This window comes from Balearica regulorum, chromosome 9 (assembly GCF_011004875.1).
Source record: "Balearica regulorum gibbericeps isolate bBalReg1 chromosome 9, bBalReg1.pri, whole genome shotgun sequence".
NCBI classification, from domain to species: Eukaryota; Metazoa; Chordata; class Aves; order Gruiformes; family Gruidae; genus Balearica; species Balearica regulorum.
In genome coordinates, this window is record NC_046192.1 from 5,242,314 (window position 1) to 5,262,894 (window position 20,581).

General features: G+C 42.7%; 1 long non-coding RNA gene across 2 annotated transcripts in view; it reads right to left on the bottom strand.

Moving 5' to 3' along the window:
* Positions 1-20,581, bottom strand: part of LOC142602987 (uncharacterized) — an 87,986-nt gene that overhangs the window by 47,258 nt on the left and 20,147 nt on the right. For both annotated transcript variants that reach the window (XR_012836856.1, XR_012836857.1), the window contains exon 2: positions 8,852-8,957. This is a non-coding gene — a long non-coding RNA (uncharacterized LOC142602987). The remainder of the gene's footprint in view (positions 1-8,851; positions 8,958-20,581) is intronic.

Sequence of the window (20,581 nt, forward strand, 5' to 3'; positions counted from 1 at the left end):
CAGAGCCATTTGTGGAGTGACTTTCCTCTGAGCCTTACCTAGTTTAACAAGCTGCCTTCCTTATTTTCCTGTCTCCTTGGGAAGAATGGACAATCAAGATTTCTATAGGACACAGGAAGCTAAAGAAAGGTTTTCGCTAGGAGTGAGGAGAAGAGAAAGGGAAGAAGTCCACTTACCTAGGAGGGGTGAAGACAGACAGATTGGAAAGCCCCATATGCTCTCCCCTCTCCTCTCCTGTGGCTCCATCTGTCCTACATCCTCCCTTTTGCAGAGAAGACGCCATTCCAGTGTCATGCTTGGAGCAGAACAGATCCTTGGAGTTGCACAAGAGCAGGGAGACACTAAAAGATGCTATGGAGAATGCGAGCAGGGATATATGATGCAGGTATTCTGGATGCGGGGAAATGGAAAAAGATCCACACCACCAGGCAGCTTTTTAGACAAATCAGTGTAAGATGACCTTCTCTGAATTCAGTTGGGGAAATTCTGGCAGCATAGCCCAAATCAATTTAAGCTTTACATTTCAGAGAGCTGGCAACAGGAAAGGCCTTGCAGGGTGTGTGTGTGGCAACTTCAAAAGTCAAGTAGCCAGCTGAAACCCGAGCAAATGGCTTTTGGGACCATCATCATCTCAGCGTGGGAGGTCTGATGGCAGACTCTGAAGTGCTGGGTGTGGTACCAGCTCGACTTTCGGAGCACCCAATTGTATGGTCAGTCCCTGAGCCCATATGTTGCACCCAGATTGCACATAAAGAGCCAGATTTGTTTGGGTGCTCCGAAACACAGCACAGCCGCATGGGCATAGCTTCCTGCCCAAGCACAGCACTGTTGCAGGGAGGTCACTTGGGTACCTCTACTTGGCATAATACTGGATACGAGCAGGTTTGTAATTTCAGAGTTAGAGCACTAGAAAAGACACAATATGCTCTTATTCTTTATGTAAGACTTAAAAAAAAAAAAAACCTAAACAATTTAAGCAACAAGGCAAATTTGATAAAAGTTAGATGCAAGTGTTTTTCCCAGGCCTGTACAGCTCTCCACAACAGTCGGAATGGGGTGCTCCTGCGCATACTTGCTGCTTCAGACAATGTTTGGACAGTGCTGGGTAGGCAGGCTTTCCAGCAGTTTCCCGAACAGCACACTTGCATCCAGAGGGGACAAGCATCAGTGGCAGCCAACAAACCAGGGAGAAGATCTGAAGGAAATCAACAGGACACTGCAGAATTATATTATTATGCCAGCCCAGTCATTCAGCTGAATACATGTTAAATTCAGCAGCTGGCTTGTGGCCAGCCTTCTATTTCTCCTTGAGCCTGAATAGCCACCAGCGGGTTTGCAAACAATTGCCCCTGCACCAGACAGGCTGGCTGGTGCCGTCTTTGCAGGCTACTGGGGTTTTCTCCACATGGCGCACAGCCTTTGCCTGAATTATGGCATCTGTTAAAGAGCAGCCATAGCAGTTCCGGAGGAGCCTGCTCCTGCTCTCCCCCACATGAAAACCAGAGACTGGCCTCCAACCCTACTGGAGGGAGGATCGGGCTCCCTTGCAGAACAAGCGCCTACCAATTAGTGACACTTACTGATTCTATCTGTAGAGAATCATTATGAAAAATGCAAAGCATTATGCAGCCACTATTAATCTTTTGCTTTTGTTGCATTTACTCATGGTTTATGGCCCTCTGAGGAGGATAAATGATCAAGGCATGTACTCACATTGTTATTTGTCTATTTGTCTGTGCAACAATACACGTGCTCAGCACTAAGTAGAAGTTATTTTTCATGAGGAATGCAGCTTTAAGGCTTTTCAAGGTCAGAAGGCTTTGTGAGAAAAAAACCCTGCAAGTGACTCCGGCTCATTTGCTGCCAGCTCTTCCTTTTAAAGTTACAACCCACAGAAGACCATAAGCAGGCTAAGACTCTGGGAGGAATGGCCACAGAAATGCTCTTGTATTTTTGTCTTTTGCTAGGGCACAGTATGGCACACAGGTGTGTAAGTATGACAGGTAAGGTCATCATTGTCAAATGACAATTCCTGTTCCAGAGTATTTAACATCTGTGGAACAAGCAGTTCCACTCTGCACTTGTGATATTGAAATCTCTCCTCTCTTTTCTGCTCTCCTCACCAGCTTACAGTTCATATTTCGGTCCAGTTTTGTTTATGGTAGCAGGGATATATTTCTGGAATTTAAGTTCTAGCAAATTCAGGCTATCGTACATCTGCAGTGGTGCTTAACTAGCCAGCAGACACTAACAGCACTAAGAAACGTTCTTTGGCACTGCATCGCTCTTTGCAAGAGTGACCATCTCCGTTATGAACACAGAGTACTTAAAACAGTATTAGTCCAAAAGTGGGAATGCAAAAGCAATACAAATATTTTAGTAGCTGGTACAGAAACTACATTCTAGTTAAAATGATCAGGTTTCCATATTTACTTTGAAAACATACCAATGTAAATGCAAACTCTTTGTAAGTTTTTAGTCTTAATATAGAAATGTGATATTATGGTACGGATGGCAGTCTGCTATTTGAAAGATGATAAAGATAAGCAGCGGTGTTTTTCACCAAATAGTCGCATGACAAAGCACAGCATTTGTCCCTTCCTTACTCAGAGAAACAGTGAGACTGAACCTGGTCTAAAGCCAACTGTGTCAATGCAAGTCTTCCTGTCACTTCTGCAGCTTTTGGATCTCACCTGGTATCCCCAAAAGACTATAAAACAAAACACGGCTTCAGCACCATGTCACACAAAACAGGGAAGTAAAATGTTCTGCCAAAGTAGATATCAGGTAAAGCCAAACATCTGCCACCTGATTCCCCCAAACAAAGCTCCATTCAGGCAGAGGGCAGTATCAAATATTTATAAAACATAGTCACAGAGGAACTCGGTTTCACACCTCCCGATTATCTTTTGTTCTTGTATTTCTTCCTCTCTGTTTCAAGTCAACCAAAAATAGCAAGAGAAATCTGAGAAGATGACTTTTCCCAAGACACTTGTAAATATATTCTTTAAAATAGTTTTTGTTTCCAGAAAACCGTTCAGAGCGTTCACATTTGCATGTATCGGATCCCTTCAGTCATTTCCATTGCTGGGTCTAGCAGTCATTAAGTTAACGCAATCTAATTTCAGTAACTCAAGACGTGCAAAGAGCACAGCTGCTGAAATATTTGACCATAAATATTCAGACATCTTGGAGGACACTGAACAATATTTTCAAACTATTTGATGAGATATGATTCAGTGCATCTTGCCAGGTGATAAATGGCCACTGTTTGAATAGCAGGTAGTTTGCAGGACATTATCAATACTATGCCAGGAATATTGTATTACTAACAATAAACGTTTTGACACATAACAATACATTTATATACAAATTAATCAGACACTACACTCTCAATCATCCATACTGTTAATTGTTCAATCTTTTTAATTGTTGTGAATGCTATCTTCACCAAGGGTTTTGTCTGTCATAAATCAGAATGGTTCATTTAATACCTCCTTGGGCAAATTCATTTACCTTAGTGGAAGTGCAGAGATGTGAAGAGAGCAAAATTTGGCCTATAATCTTCAGAAACAAATTATTTCGTATAACCTAAAATGTTGTCTCCTCCAGCTTTATTTACAGCAGGTGCTGGCACTGATACCATGTCTTTTTTAGAGACGCTATGGATATGTACGGGGCTCCAAACTTTATCCTGCTTTCACATGCCACCAAGTGCTCTTTCAGATTTGTAGAAAACATGTTAGGCAAGAACAGATCTATTGTTAGTGTGGTAATTTCCACTAGACATCATCTTCGTCAACCCCCTGCTTTTATTTCTAATTGTTTCTTTCCCTTCTGCCAGTTAGCAGCCAAAAGACACTTATAAATTCCAAAACATTTCAAAATTAGATTTTATGAGTAAGACTTCACCAGAAACCACACTAATATCAAGCCAAGTCTTCTTCATTCACAAAAATCCAGTTTTCAAGCCAGGTTTCATTCTGATAGCCTAATATAAAAGCACATGTTTATAATTCTGCAGTGGGTGATGTACTTCAGGATACCTGCACAGTCTCACATGGAAACCTCTGCTATTTGAAAAGGAGAGATCACCAGCCCTTTTCCAACAGGGGCCTGCGGCAGAGAGCAAGCATATAACAGAGAAGGAGAAGCAGTTGTCACTGTGTGTAGGGACACTTTAGTAGATTCCGCCTCAGCACTGGCTATTTGTTTGAGGTTTCCAGGCATGGCTGGAGTAGGAGCAGCAGTTCGATCAGAGCTATAGCTCCAGCTGGCTGGATCGCACAAACAGCTGCCACACAAGAGCCGCGTGCCCTTGCATATATGCACAGTTCTCTCCTGGGACTCGCTGGAACTGCCATGAATGTGCTGAACATGTACCCAGATTATAGTAGAGTAAATCCTACACAGTAACCTTTCAAAAAGTGCCACACCTACTACACATCTGCAGGACACCTTGCAGTGGGTCTGCCCATGCTTTTGTTTTCATTTGGGAAATTCAGAAATAAGTACATCAGACCTCCCTGTACAAGAACTTCTCTGAACAGAACTTTGTACCGACCCATCTCTGCCCTGAAGTTTCTGTAGCAGAGCATGTGGTTGTCCCTGTTACTGCAGAAAGGACTGGGTGCCTATGTTGGTAGTAGACCAAAGGAAAATACAAAAGGGAAGAGGATGCTGCTGGGTCTCAGACCTCCACCTGGTTTTGGTATAATTGTCAGCTGTGGCTGACCTTTCTGGTCATCTCTGCACTGATGCTTCACGTAAAAAAAAAAAAAATAATAAAAAAAAGAGCATCAGCCTGCTTCTAGTGCTGCCTTCTGGGCTGATCCGCAGCGTCTTTCCATGATCTTACTAGAGTTTGAAATTAGATCTACCAGACAGGAACTGCCAGGCTTTCTGAATTCTGGTATATCTAAGACATTCACAAATGTATTCACTCACCTTACGCATCCTAGAGGTTAGAAGGAAACCTCAGAAAAGCATAACAATTCAGAATCTAGGTACAGAAGCTGTCAGAAAGTGGAATTTTATTACTGTAATGAAAGTTATCTGACAATAATAAATGAAGCCCTAACAGCATTCTCCTGTGCACACACACTTTGAAACATAACCAGCAGAGGGAAAAGAGAGCAACAAAAATCCTTTCTCAAAGGCTCCTGTTATATCTTAATTTTTATAACTAAAAAGCCATATTAGAGAGCAAGGCAGTCGGTGGTCCTGCACGGCAGCCAGCAGGGCTGCCAGCTCGACCTTGGTTCCTGGTCCTTCTTACCTTGCAGTACACAAGCAGTCTGGTGCCTCAGAGAGGACCAAAGCCATCCGTTTCTGCATCCTGCAGAGTCACTCACGTAGGAGGCCTCTGGTGACAGCAAGTGGCAATTGGAGATGTGGCCAGTGATGCAGAAGAGAGCTCCTTCCTAAGGCTTTCCTTCCAACCAAACTCTTGCTCACTCTGCTACTGAGGGGATGGCAAAGATCCTGTTACTGCAAGGTTCAGGTCCCCCTTCTGCTTCAGCATATCACGGAAACATGCAGTGAGCCTTTATCCGCCCTGTCCCAAACACCTCTCTCTGTACAGGCTGCTCCTCCCTGAGCTTTCCTTTACATTGCATTCACCCGAAAGCACTGGCACTGGCTTTGAAATGAAAAGACTGTTCCTCTGACAGGAGTTTTGTGCTCATGGCTCTCTATAGAGCAGGTTTCAGCACGTTATACATACAGTGCAATGCACTGCCAAGTTACAATTAGCAATGCCTGCCATATGGATCCTAAATTCTGCACGTCATGCACTCAGTTCCAACCCCAAAATTTAGAGGTCCAGATGGTTATTCTCATCATCCTCAAATGAAGGACCAGGTAGATATGGTAGGGTGTTGCTTGTCAGGTCCAGTCTTATTTCATACCCACTGCCTCTGTGTCCCTCTGCTTGGTCCTGCACGTGGAATCAGCCTGTTTCCTGCCTGGACTCCTTCTCTCATCTGTATCTAAATAATGGCTTGGATCCATGGACTTCATTACTCAGGTCTGCTTTTCTCTGCACCATCGTTACTGGCATCACCTACAGAAACTAAAAGCTGATGTATATTCTTTCCCTTGAGGATAAGACTTGTAAGTCTCTCCATGTGCTAAACCATCTCATTTAGTTTGCCTCTAACTGTTCAGCGTTATATTTCACACAGCAATTAATTCATCCTCTATTTCTCACTACACTGAAGGCTGTTCCATATTGAAGTCTGTATCTGAGCTGAGCTAGTAATTCATCAGCACTCCAATATCTCTATGTACAATGTGCTCGTTTTGCTATAATGGGCTTTTTTAATCTGGCTGACAACCGAAATGTTGATATTGTTAAGGTTAATGACCCACTGATAAATACCAGAAAACACTTTTATCCTCAAATAGTTTTTAATCATGACTCTTGCAAAGTGTGACAAGAATGCTTTGTGCCTAGATAGGAGCAGTACTTTCTAAATATCTGAAGCCCCCTTTTACTACCAAAGTGGTTTCTCTGACAGTTGCTGGGTTTGCTTTTGTGCCAGGTTCTTAGGTTGATTATTGGGAGTTTGGGTATGAACTGGCTGGCTTTTCTTTCACACTTCTTAATGGTCAGCTGGTGTGTTATATGTGCTGAGATGCCTTCGATCTGTACCTTACAAATGATGAAATCAATTCAATCATTAAACAAGGTAACGGGAAGAACCAAAAGCCTGTGAGAGTTTTATAGGGGTACAGTCACCTAAAAGGTACTCTCTCTGATAACGTACATTCAGCCATAGTGACAGAGTCATAAGAAGGCAAGATTAGCACTGATTTTTCACATTTTAACTGTGCATGTTTTAACACCAAGTTGCTTGTGAGGAGATGTTTGCATTACACTAAGAAAAAGGCATGTCTGGTTAATTCATGCAATCACTAAGCCAGCATGCAGAGAGAGCTGGAGAAGTAGTTTCCATTTTTAATTCGCATTGTTTTTTGCTGGATTTCTTCCAAGCACTGAACCAGCAAAAGAAATATGAAGCCCTTTACATTGTGTTCTCTGAGATACTGCCCCAGCTCTCTTTAGCCAAAGAATGTCAGTATAGCTTCACTGGAGCCATAGCAGCACGTGTCTGTCAGCTGATGATCTGACCCCAAACAGAGATTTCTGACTGCATAAGCTCTCTCAAAAAGACAGCAGAGATGTATATCACAGTATGCAGCGATGGGAATGCAAAAAGAAAATTCCCATTCAAAGCAAGCAGTATTCTGCAGTATTGAAGAGATTCATCGAGTGAGGAAATAAAATCCAAGATGTGCAGATCTCATAAATTACATGTGTATTGTATCTACATGAGAGGGGAAAAAAGCCTATTGCTTTGGCATTTACTGTCCTTCATTTGTCCTGTTAATTCCAAAAAAAGGTGGCTATAGAAACAGCTAGTACTTGCAAACACTTTGAGATGAACCAAGTGTTTCAGAGCATGTTAGCCAAACGCCACTCAGATCCTTGCTCACCTCCCACTGAAGCCAAGCAAATGAGCCAAAGGACAGTGCTGGGGAAGGACAATGAACTAATGGAAACGGCTAGAGATATATTACCTCTGAAAGTAAGAGGCACGGTGAGAAATGATTCTTGCAATTTGCATTATGAAGTACAGCTCCTTTGGAAAAGTCAAGGTAACCATTTTCCCTACAGAGACTAGCCAATATGTCTTAGCTCTGTTCTGAAATAGCCTGTCCTACTTGTGCTAGCAAGAGGGCTCCAGAAAGAGTCCACTTCTGATTGCAGATTTGACAAGGACTGCACCTCTAGAGCTGAAGCTGAACCTGACAGCCTGCGCTGCTCAAGTGCAAGTTATACAAACAGCACAGGGATGTAGGAACTGCCTCCTGGGTCAGCCTGATGGTTCATCCAGACCAGGATCCTGACTCAGATAGTGGCAACAGGATAAACTATTTCGAGAGTGTGTGTAAGCCTAGTCACTCTCTGCTCTCCACTTACTTTTTACTCCCCCAAAGCTGTTGTATGAATGATGTTACAGGGTATGCTGCTCAGTCCCCTTCGTATCCATTTATACTCTCGGTCCATGAATGTCTAATCTCTTTTTGAACCTGCTCGTACTGTCTGCCTCTACAAACTCCTAAGGCAGCAAGCTCCAGAAGTTCACCACCCACTGCATACAGAAGCACTTTCTTTTCTCTATTTTAAACTTTTCCAACCAGCTTCACTGAGGTTTGTGAACACTTGAAGTGATTCAAACAGTAACCCTGCTGCATCACAAGATAACAGTAAAAATACATATGTGGTCGCTATTCCAGACACAAGAGTTCCACAGTCCCACAGAATGGCTTTTAAATCTCCAGGAACAAAGAAATGATTGCACTTTTGGACTGGTTGAGTTCTAAAGTATACTAGTAACATTATGTTGGTTTAGCCCGCGTGGAAGCGCCCAATGCAAAGTAAAAATAAAAAAAGCTGGTTTTTATATATACATACACACACACCAGATGTTCTATATTTTTAGCTTGTCTGCAGGTGTGTGTAAAAGCAGTTTTGGGACTCATTGATTGTGGAGTTCTGCTAACTGTCTTAAGCTTGTACCATTCCAAAAGAGATATAGTCCTAAGAGCCTTACTGCTAACAAGCTAAGCACATTGCAGGAGCTGGCTTTTGGTTTGGCTACATTTATTTCAAACTGTTATTCCCTGCTAATTAAACTTTTCAAAAGGAACATAGCTGACAAGAAGTTCTGAGTAATTTGCTCAGTCCTTGACATTAGTCAGGAAGTCTCAAAGCAGAGGCCACAGAACTACAAGGATACTAACCTCCAAGAGAAGAAACAACAGTCCTTAATTAGAGTCTTACCTCAGATGTTGCTGTGAGGGATGAGCCGAAGATATCAAAGATATCCAAAACACAGATGATTCTAGTGGTAAATGATCAGTTCAGACACACTGTGGCTGGTGGATCCCTAGAGGCAAAAAAGAAATGGAAGAAAGTCTGAATGTAGCTTGGAGACACAGATGCAGAGACTTGGCATTTGCCCTGTGGAATTCTTGGATGCACTTGAAAGGTTCCTGTCAAGGATGAAAGTGCAGTCTCTGTTTTGTGCCTGGAATGAATGGACACCATCATATTATCTCAGACTCATTGGCAAGTGGTCTCTTCCAATAGCTGCAACTGTTATTAGATTACAAAATATGCAAACTGACAGATGGCTGCTAAATTAATTGCCAAATGATTAACTGCATGTTAACGATGCAAGAGTTTAAGAACAAAATTTAAGGGAAGAGTCAGATATGACAGAAACCTGAAAACTGCTCCCATTTTCATGCCAACAGTGGCTAGGCTCTATCTTATTAGAGTTCACCGTTAGCCAAGGAGGCACTTTTTTTTTTTTTAAAGTTGTGAGCAGCACATAAATTTTCCCTACTCAGAGCAGTAATTAATAATTCAGGGACACTTTACCCTGTCCCCAAACTTCAGTGGAAGTCTTTGAACTCATTCTTTAAGCAACAAGACTTACTCCCCTCCCTGGCTCCAACTAAAGCTGCCCTCCAGTAGAAATTGTCTAATGCAGTGTTTGTGGAAACAGCTGTAGCTTTTTTATCAAATGTTATGTATACAGATTAGTGCTGTTGATGTCTACAGCAACTCTGGACTGTAGAGGAAAATGACAGTAAATCCACTAAAAGACGTACTTAAACACCTCCCCCTCAATATGAGCCATAGATTTAGGCACACCCCAGTAGTAAGATGGGAAGTATGGGACACAGACTTACAGAAAAATGGAAGGTCAGTAGCACTGTCATATCAGTAGCATGAAAAAAGGCTTAATTTAACATCTTAGAAGCAGCAATCACAGCCAAAAAGCCCATTACACGAGTCAGACTCAAACTACTGCCCGGCGTTGCAGCTCCTTGGCACCCAAGCTAAGGGAGTCCGCAGGACCAGCACCCACGGCCCCTCAACCCCCCCCTTCCACTCTCGGCCAAAGACCCCACCACAAACCTGCCGCCTGGTTGCAGTGGGGAGCTGCAGGGCTGCTCCCACGCTACGGCGGCCAGAAGCACTCTCCTGGCCACCACTGGAAATGAAAGGCTCTGGTAACCAAACCTGGCCTGTGAAGAAAACACCACCAAGACTTCATTGCCTCCCATTGCCCACAGGTAGGTGATAGATAAAGCCAAAGACATCTGAAGGAGGAAAGGCAAAGCACTGCCTAATGGCAATCTCCATTTTTCTTTTCCCTTGATATACTACTATACACAGCTACACATCTTCAGTTTCCAGGCTCGGGTCAGCGCTGTCGGCAGCTCTCTGCTCACCACCAGCGCTCTAGACATAGATGCAAGGACACCCCGGGAGTGCGCTCAGAGTCAGCTCGGTCTCAGGCCTGAACGGAGATTAGGCTTCAGCTAGAGACACCCAGATGCGTCCCAGCTGCAGCAGGTTCCCCGGCACCCCCAGCTAGGACCCTCACGCTGGCTCTCCCTGCAGAGACACGAAGAGCCAGGCAGCTGGGCCTCCCCGGGCTCCCGCAGGTCGGTGGTCCCGACCAAAAGAAACCAGCCAGGCCCTGACAACAGGGATCACGTTCCTTTCTTCCACGTACAGTTAATTTATATAAAACCAGCACTAGCGTTTATTTAGCTCTGCATAACGCTTTCTGGGAGGTTCTGGAAAAGCAGAGCTTTGCCTGTGATTCTGCGCTGTGTCAGGCCTAGGCAGAGGGGCAGGATGGAGGCATACACAGCGGTGGCCAGCGTCTCCAGCCCTGTTCCACAAACTTTAAAGGTAGGGATTACTTTTGACTTTCTCCATATGATTCCTTAAAGATTATTGTTCTGGCCTAGGTCATTATGTACCAGCACTCATATGACTAACAGTAACTGTGAAAACATCACAGATTGAGAACTACCAGAGAACGACGTATATTCAGTCAGACCCAGAATGGCAATTTGCTTACTCCTATTCATTTTGCAAACATGTGCTGACAATTTTAACTTTCATAGATGTAAACTTACATATAACAGTTTTGGAGGGATACAGCAACAGAACCGTAAGACTCTTTCATGTCTTCTCACAGTTAGCACGTACCACTGAGTATTCCTCTTCCAAGCTGTCTGGCTGTTAGTACTTAGAAAAGTATCGCTCTCCAAAACTCTGTTAAGACTTCCTTAATAGCCCCACTGACCCACCTCAAATCCAAAACTTTGTACAACAATCTCAAACCTTCACAAAAGAAAATACATTTAATTCTTCTGCTCTCTTGAGTTTCTGCCAAGCCACCCAAACGCTTAGCCTTCCCGTAAGCAATGGGGAGTCTTGTTCTAGCTATTGGCTTGAAATCTACAGAAGAAAAACCCAATTTGAATCCCGCTCTCACTTGGCTTTAGAGAATTTGGTTAAGTTTGTTTTGGGACATGTCACTATGGTCTTTTTCCTTTTAGTTACCATGGCTGCCCGAGAGAGACATGACGTGACAGAACATCTGCAGTGCATGCAGTTCTCCTCCCCAAGTACCAGACCAAGAAAAACAGCCTGGCAATGAAGTCAGCTAACTACAGAGTAGCGCATGACAATGTGCTGCTGTTCAAGTAAAACAGTTCAGAATCCTGTGGATATTTGTACTCTTTTTGTGTGTGTGTCCCCTACGTGTTTCTAGAAGTGGTCCACGAGATGGCCTCTAGCTCTGCATGCAAAGCTGTATCATCTCTCTTCTGCTGTGTTTCCACTGCTGCTTTTTGGACAACCCAGCTGTCTGCAGTTATAGGATGGAAAGAAAACACATAAGGGACACACAGAAGGAAGATGGATAGTCAAATTTCTGGCTGGGAAGGAGTGAGAATGACCCCCCCAGCAAACATTAGCTACTGTCTTATTTTTCAAGAGCTTGAAAAACAGAGGAAAGAAAAAAAATTACAGAGGAAAAAGTCTGCATATCCAACCTTAATTATGGTAATGGATCACAAGTGGCTTCTGGCACTCCGTTGAAACATGTCACCTTGTCAAAGACTGGTGAGATGAAGCACCAACTTCCAGCCATAAGCCAGACTAAGACAAGCTAGTAGTTGTGAAGCAGAGAGCCTCAGGAAATCCAAAGTAGGAATGTCCAACAACGTCACAACTCCAAGCACAAGCAGGCTGGATACCCAGTTCAAAAGTCATCATACGTAGTGGGTTCATCGCATTGCTCTTTAAATGCATCTTTCTGCATCAACTGGCACTTGTAGTTAGGCTGTGTCATTTCATATTGTGTTAGCCTATATCATATCATTACATTTGGCAGTAAAATGATATGCCATGACATATACGTACTCTGGGGCATGTTACACACTATATTTACAGTATTTAGTATATTTGTTTCAAATATATGACCATTTTGTCCATCTTTTTTCACACCTTCCTGTTACTGAAGCTGATGGGAGAAGCATATGAACAAGTGACAGGATAATCAGGACCTGGAAGCAGGAGAAGATGAGTGACAGTCTAGTTTCAGTGGCTTATTACTAGCAGCATTGTTTCAGTTAACCTTGCACACTTCTAATTCCCCTTTCTGTCTGTGGAGCGTCCCTTCTTGTCATAATGTCAGCGAATGCCATTAAGCCTGGATAGTCATTTGCAAAGTCTTGAATAAACCAAAGGAATAATATTGAATTTTATTAAAGCTGCTCAGCTTCTTCATTTGGTCTCTTGCTTCTTGCTTTCACAAGGATATCCTGAGGAATTTGATTGTTTTCTTCTTACCAGATGAGGCCTTTTCTTTCCTGGCCTAGATTAAAGTCCATATGGTAGCTTTTCTTGATTAGCCACAACCAATTATGACAACATAATAGATATTATATCATCTATATCTATAAATACAATGACATGATGTCTACTTCAGTGAAATCTTCCTCATCTAAGACAGGACAAAAGATTTCAAAACAGCCAGTCACTACGTATTGTAATAGCACTTTGAAATCCCTTCTCAGCATTTACCAGATCAATATCAGTAACTGGAAAGAAACTGGTCTGGAGCAAGAGATGAGGATACATGTTTGTTATGATGGTGACGAGCCTTCAAGCAGAAGCATGCTGCCAAGGTGGAGATGAGGAGAGACACGGAAGAGCTCAGACAATAAAACACCATTTCCCGATCTCCTAAAATGCAAGTGCTTCACTTCCAGCACACCTGTTCTTCAAAACTAATCTGCTCTTGGATGAAGACTTGCACAGAATTAAAATTAAAAAATATCTACTTCACTCCGAGTCACAGTCACAATCAATCACAACGGACAACCAATAAACGCAAGATATGGTAGAAGACAGAGTAAAATTAATGAAGATCCCCAGACCTGACACCCATCCACGATCATAAAAATGTAGACAACCTCTCTTGTTAAAAAACAAACTCTGTATAGAATTGTATATTGCTGTGCACAGGCAGTTTCTGTGCTACAGTACAGCAAATAATTTAACTGCAGACAGAAGCCCTGCCTGACAGTTTATGGAGAATCTATACGGGAGCACAATATCCAGATAACTTGCTGGGAGGATTTGGACAGGCACAGTGCAGTAACTGGAATTGGATTTGGGACGCTCTCACAGCCTCGCTCACCATCAATTACAAGGCCCTTTGGAACTACACGTGATCAAAATCTTCATTCCCACCTCTCCGACAGCCTGCTCTCAGGTACGCACCTCAGGAGTGGCTGGGGATGACCTACTGCCGCGTCCCCCCCTCTCATTTTACCTGCTCAGAGCACCCCCAGGGACCCGCGGCTGAAGCCCACGATGGAGTGGGAAGCACCAGGCGTGTGCTGGGGGGGTTGTGTCAGTGGCCACAGCTCAGTGCCACGTTTCTCCCAGGGAATCTGTGCAGGTAAGGTGACCACCTGGGTTCTCAAGCTCAGGTAACTGGGATGCCCATTTATGCTCTTTGAGAACTCAGAACAATTCTTAACTTCAGATAATGCCTTTGACTCTCTATGTCTATAAGTGACCTTTTCGTGTGCAGATGAACACTGTTTATGTTATCCTTCCTTCTGTCCCCAATTTAACAGGCAATGCTTGGAGGCTGAAATGACCTCCATAAGATCTTTTGCTATTTAAGAATTAGAATACAGGAAATGACTCCGATTAGAGTGCATGAAGTGTATCTGTACGTCAAACACGCTGTTCATTTATGTTAAAGATGAACATGTATGATACCTGATGTCTTCAGTCCATTTCTCAAATTAATTTCAAAGAGTGTATCAGCAAATAGCTAAATAGGCACGGGAATAAACAAAACACAAACAGTGCAGCTGAAAAATGTGCTGAAGGAGCTCACGTAGCCAAAAGAGTTGAGTGGCCCCGTTTTTTTTCTGGGCTCATAAAATGTGCTAACTCACTTTTCTCATGTCTGGCAGAGTTCTCACACCAATATGCGTTAAAAAAAACCCTAAATCTCTATTTTGGGACAGGTAGCCCACTTCTAGTTTTCTCTGCAGCTGGGTCTATTTCTGAACATTCCCAACTGCTTTCTGGGACAGCTTTGTCTTTGGGGTGTGGGGCCCCCAAACAAACAACACTCCTTCCCCAAGCATGGTGAACGCGGGAGGGTGGGATGGGAAGTGCTGACAGAGTCAGCTCCAGGTTACCTAAGCGTTAGGCAGAGCCTAATTCCCCGGCGTGGTCAGCAGCCGTAGGCAGTGGTGGAGGGAAGGGGAAGAGAGGGGCGATTCCCAGCACTGAAGGAGGACCCAGCCTCAGCCGTGGCCCCGAGCATTCACCGACACGGTCGGTCGCGGTGGATTCCTCGGGGAAAGTGTCTCAGCCAGAGACATACCACTCAGCCACTGAACGGAAAACATTTGCTAACTCGGCTTTGCGTTTCTTTAATATTTCATATTACGTACTTCAAGTCACTCATTTCTTGGGGATTTTTTTCCAGTGAATATTTTATTCATTATCATTTATTGCTTGATGCTCACAGGAATTTCTCGCTGAAGGCTCACTAGATTAAAAGCTGGAACATTTTCTGACCCAAGTGGAGCTTACCAGGTTAATTTTCATCCACATCAAGATGTTACAGCATCCTGAATCAACAGAACAGTTCTGTGCCTACTGCTTAGTTCAGAGTTAAAAAGAAACCTGCGAGGTTAATGAGTAACAGGAAGCAATTCATTAAAGTTTTGATAATGTAATGTTTCACAGTGATTTCACTTCATAATAAATTCTAAATCCCAAAGGAAGAATGAAACCTTGGAAAAATGTGTGCCTAATGTAAGAGACTGGCAAGCAGGGAGGATTTCTCAGCACTGGCCAAGAATTTTGGCAGCTTTAATACTGTTCATGGAGTTCAGGTCTTTATTCAGAAGTGCTTATTCATTTAATTGCTTTCTTAAACGGGGCTTTTTCTGATAAACATTTCATAAAAATCTTGATGTCATCCCTTTAAAAATTCAGTTCTGTATGATAACATCCTCAGACCATCTGCAGATAAGTTTCATGTAACTTACTCTGTACCTCGAGAATTAAATCTTGTTAACAACAATATAGCACATGTATCTTCTGACACAGTGTTAGCCCCTCTTGGAGACAAGATACCAGACTGGACAGACAAGACATCTGGTCTACAAAGGTGGTTTCTACAGTACCAACAAACACGAAGGAATTCCTGCAAAGCCCGCAGTGGGCTCCACAATCAGTTCAAATGGGTTTGCTTTCCTCTTAAAATCAAACCTCTAGAGTCTAACTTCCCAAACTGAAAAATCCAGAGATTTGTCTTTTTAGCCTAACAAGGATTATCAGCTAGAACATTAAAATTTTGGCTTCTACTTTCTCCATCTCTCTACTTCCCAGAATTGCTCAAAAAAAAAAAGCGCCCCTCCTCCTTTACCAATGAACAATAGCAAAAATATGAACATGACAAGAAAATGTGATAGATGACAGCTCTTGCAACAGCAATTGAAAGCTAGGGCCCCCAGCACAATTCTACTGAATGCGCAGCATTACTATAGTTACAGATTAGAACACCGAACCTATCTATTTATGCAGTGATTATTGTGTATTTTAACACATTGGTAACTAGCATTTAACTTCTGGAATAACAGCTTAAATCCAGCCATTAAATTCATTTTAATTAAATGCTTGTGAATGCTTTTTGCTATTATATACTACACATCTACCATGAACGACCTGCTCCATCTAGTCTCCACATAGCATTATTCCCTGTCGGAAGCCCCTTGCATGTTTTGCGTGCCCTGTTTTAGGGAGGGTGTCAGTGTTAGTCTTTATGCGCAGGGCCTGAATTTTCTGCTGCCTCAGGAAGACATCTCAGTCTTCAGACTGTCACTGTTTATCGCTCAACACCACAGAGGATGGGGATCACGTACTCCAGGGAGACGATGCATGGGAGGATGGAGCATAGTTTGCTGCGCTTCCTGCTGTAGTCCTCAGTGTTTCTCTTCTCCTGCAACTCTTTCCCCTAAGGATATTTCTTGCTTTCTGATAGGTTTGAACAGAGCTCCTGGGTGTTTACATAAACTTAAAGGATAGAACTGATTTCCAGAGGGTTTGGATTTTGCTTTCAAAAAAGCTACTGGCACACTTAATGTTAGAGGCATACCTGTCATCTTCCCAGACAAGCCTGAACACACACACACAGTAGTAACTGTAATCACAGTCACCTTTTCTCCTCACTGCCCTCCCCATAAATCTAACTGGGCGTTAAGCACGTAAGCCAGTTAAGCAATATGGCTTTTAGAGGCTGTTGTCATAGTACCTCTCCATCGACAGAGACTTCGCGGAACAGAACTGCCATTATCACTGACCATCACCATGTCTAGCCCACTTCTGCAGACAACCATGTCATATAATATTGTTCATGAAGTGATCTCTTTCCACCTGATTCCTCATTAATCCTAGTAGGAGCTGCCCCAAAACTCACTATATGGTGAAAACTTCCTTCCGTTCTCCCTAATTTATATTTGGTTAATGCCTATTTGTTTCTGTCCCTTAGGCATTAAAAGTTGAGGTTTAAATGGTTAAGAAGGAGAACTTCCTAACATTTCCTTGCCTAAGTCACCTCCGGTACTATATAATTGTGCTGCGGGTCAGATATACACTAGCTGTTAATCTATTTTCTACTAGAATAAGATAGCTATGTCACAGAAAAAAGAGATTAAAAAAATATTTTTATCTACAGTGTGCTTGGTGTCAGGAAGGTGGAAGGGTAAAATACCAGTAAAGATGCTTGGGGAGAAAGAACGCTATGGGTGATGAGCAAATCCGAGCTTCTTCACTGAACCAGTTAAAGAAGATTTTTGGGAGGAGTGTCACAGCATCTGACTTGGTTAAGCTTTCCATAAACTCGACAAATAAAAGTCCATCAAAATAAATTGAGACATACTGTTTTCACATTCTTAAAGCACTAATCTCTGGAACAGAGGGACTATTAGTGGGACAGTCATTTGCCTGCAGCTGCCAGAAAAGCCAGGAAGTGGGAGAAGTGGTATTCTCTGCTGCTAGTGGATGGGACAGAATTTTCTTGGTTAACGGGAGAATGGAAGGAAGATCAACTCTGCCTGCAGAAACCAGCAATTACAGCAACAGCAATCATAACTTGCTGGAGAAAGCACGAGAAACATGACTACAGCTCACAGGAACTCAGAACTCCCACTGCATTAAAACACACACACACAGACACAACGTCATTGGAAAAAAGTTAATTCTCCTATTTAAATAATCCTTAAGTTTTACCACAGAAAGAGATTTGAATTGATGAAAACTCCAAACATATAGCACACTGAGGAGGGTTTTCCAAAGGTATGCCTTGGCAACAGTTTTCAAGATCCCAGTCTTGCAGCCACGAGTGGGGAAACCCTGGGAACACCAGCCAGACCCACGGAGACCTGTGGGCACCGCTCGCTCTAAGTGCTGCTGTCTGCTTTGAGATGTCCTCCGACAGGCTGCCAACCCAGCAGCAGCCTGCTCAGAAGACAAGTGAATTGACAAGAAACTGCCTTTGAGAATTGTGAATAAAACCCCCTCAATGCATTCCTATAAACTACCTTTATTTCAGTGCATACCATTACTTTCTGACTGAGGAACAGTCCACTGGAAGATTTACACGTTGCTCTGAGTAGGATGTATGCTGATCAACTGAATCAGAGGTTCCTAAATCGATGAGCACTTCAGACAAATTCAAGGAGAAAGAAAAGGATTTCAGATGAGCATTTCGAAACTAGCTCCTGAGATGCTATTTCAAGTAAAGAGACGTATCACTTGATTTTCCAGACCACTTACCCACAGGTCCCATTGCAATGAGTAAAAATTTCTGGATGCTCAGCAATTCTGAAGAGCAGGATGCCTGATTTGGGAACAGATGAACGGTGCCAGCATGAACGTGGTGGCTTGGCAGGAGCCATGCAATACTGGCGAGGTGGCAAAATGCTCACCTGCTTCCATTCAGGAGGCTGCCTCTGTTCAGCAAATGCTCCAGGATTTGGCATTTCCTATGGCTACATTCATAGCAGCCTTCTTTGAATCCAGTAGTGATATCCTGCAGAAGAGGTTGCATGACTTGCCCACTGGCCAACTCCATCAATTTATTTGGTACAAGTTAGTCCCTTGCCTATAAACCCGGCTGCCCAGCATCTCTCCACACACTGCCCAAGGAGCACAGGCACATGGCTTGCATGCTGCTGCACACAGACTTACGGGGTTTAAGTCCCATGCGTGAATTCAGCCCTAAGCATCACAGAATCACAGAATGGTTTGGGTTGGAAGGAACATCAAAGATCATCTAGTTCCAACTCCCCTGCCATGGGCAGGGACACCTTCCACTAGACCAGGTTGCCCAAAGCCCCATCCAGCCTGGCCTTGAACACTTCCAGTGATGGGGCATCCACAGCTTCTCTGGGCAACCTGTGCCAGTGCCTCACCACTCTCACAGGGAAGAATTTCTTCCTAATATCTCATCTAAATCTACCTTCCTTCAGCTTAAACCCATTATCCCTTGTCCTGTCACTCCATGCCCTTGTAACCAGTCCCTCTCCAGCTTTCTTTTTTCCAGCTATATTTTTTTTATAGTATTGAGGTACTGAGTTGTAAAAATATTGGCCTTGACCTTCCACTTTAAAGAATATTTCACATGAGCCAATGGAAAAGAACAATTTCAGCCACTGTGGATTCGGGACATTATTTCTTTCCAAAACATGCTGACACAGAAGTTACATGCTGGGGACGGGGGAAGAAGACAGGGATTTTAGCTGATTCAGTTCCATATCTGATGTGATGAACAATCTGAGGTTCATCTTCTGGAAATCCAGAAATTAATTCTTGGAAAGCTGAAAGGACCTAAAGATGATGAGAGATGGACTGACACTTTTACCAATCTTAAAAGCACCTGTGACTTGTGAAAGAGAAATTTTTTGTTTCAAACTTTTCAGAGTAGGAAGCCTGAAGGGCTAATTAATTTGCAATTTCTTGTAATAATCTAATTTAGATGTCAGACAAAGTTCTGGGTTATTGCTTTTCAGAGAAATTACAATGTAATTGTTACTGTTTTCTTCTATAATTATTCTGATGGAGGTAACAAAGGATATTTTTAATAAGCTTTGCTTATCTGAGAGATAACACTTGAACTAACATAACAAACAGAACTTAACCTTCCTTCCATGCTGTGATATTTTCTGTGGACATATTAAAATAACATTAGAATTTTGCTCAAGAGAAACCTGCTCCTGGGTTGATTTTGCAGTTGCCTATATTCACTTATCAGCAGCATGAGCTGGACAACAAAACAGTTGTACCCAAACCAAGTTTGATATACTTTCATTTAGAAGCTCATATCTTAGGCAAAACACTATCACTCTTTTTTGGAATATGTCAACATACTCCCATGTACTTCGGTGAAGATTACAAGATACATCTGCACAGATATTGCTGCCTGTCAGGGAATTTATTTAATGATTTCACTGGCTTTAAAGAGATTGTGCTAGCCACTGTTTTCACATTGAACATCAAATATCAAATTTGACAAATATACTTTGTAGACATGACTGCACCCAGAAGTATGGGCTAAAACATTAAAGTGTGCATTTTGTAGAAAAATCACAATACCTTAGCAGAAATAGAAGTTTCCAGTCTTGTTTTCATACCTCTAAGCTTGGAAAGCAATTAGGCATCATAAAGTTTAATTTTAAGGTCTCAATTTAAAATTTCAGGTTTCAGCATTGCATTCTGCTTTGCCTTTTTTTTTTTTTTTTTTTTCCAGGAGCAGCTAGCATTTTGGTGACCAGATTTATGAAGAAGTCAATGGCAGAGCACGTATGCTATCACCCATACATCCATAGTAGCTGCAAACCATGCAGTAAGCTTTCTTGGGGGGTTTCAAAACTGTCTTCCACTATTTGGATGCAAGTGTACGGCTAATCTTGCTCTGTAAGCTTTTCACCTCTGTGGATAGGGACTGTCCTCTGGAAAAAGTCCTAGTAAAGGCTATGTCAGATCTACAATATACAGCGGTATTTTCACAGACTTAAATCATGGGAGTTCCCATGAGGTAGTGACCTATGTTTATAGAGCTGAAGATTATGAGCTATATATTTTATTATATGACTG